Here is a 495-nt window from a genome sequence, read left to right as displayed (position 1 = left end):
ATTTTTTCGAAATAGATTCTTCCTTACGAAAAGCTTTGCGGAGGAAAACACGAGACATCGAACAAGAGCTCGAAAAGGGTCCCTACGTAGCGACCGAACGCGTGTTCTGCTCGGTCGCTACGTAGCGACCGAGTGTTCGTTCCGCTCGGTCGCTACGTAGTGACTGAGTCCAAGCCGAAGCTCGGTCGCTACGTAGCGACCGAGCGTCCATTCCGCTCGATCGCTACGCAGCGACCGAGCTCTTCCGAAACGTCGATACGACATTAGTCCATGCATTCTCGTCTACCCTTCGATGCTATCTCCCGAAGACCGTAGCGAACCCATTTCACGTTCCCTGCCATTCTAAGTTATCGATCAAACTTTACCGTACAAACCGCAGAAAGTTTATTCTTTATCGAAAGAAGCCGTAATAAACACTTCGAGTTAGAAGACGGCCCAAAGGGACCTAAGACATGTCTCGAGGCCTAACTTACGATTTCTTAACCAACAGCCCGT

Source organism: Brassica oleracea, chromosome C1 (assembly GCF_000695525.1).
Source record: "Brassica oleracea var. oleracea cultivar TO1000 chromosome C1, BOL, whole genome shotgun sequence".
NCBI lineage: Eukaryota > Viridiplantae > Streptophyta > Magnoliopsida > Brassicales > Brassicaceae > Brassica > Brassica oleracea.
Note: the sequence above shows the minus strand (reverse complement) of the source record.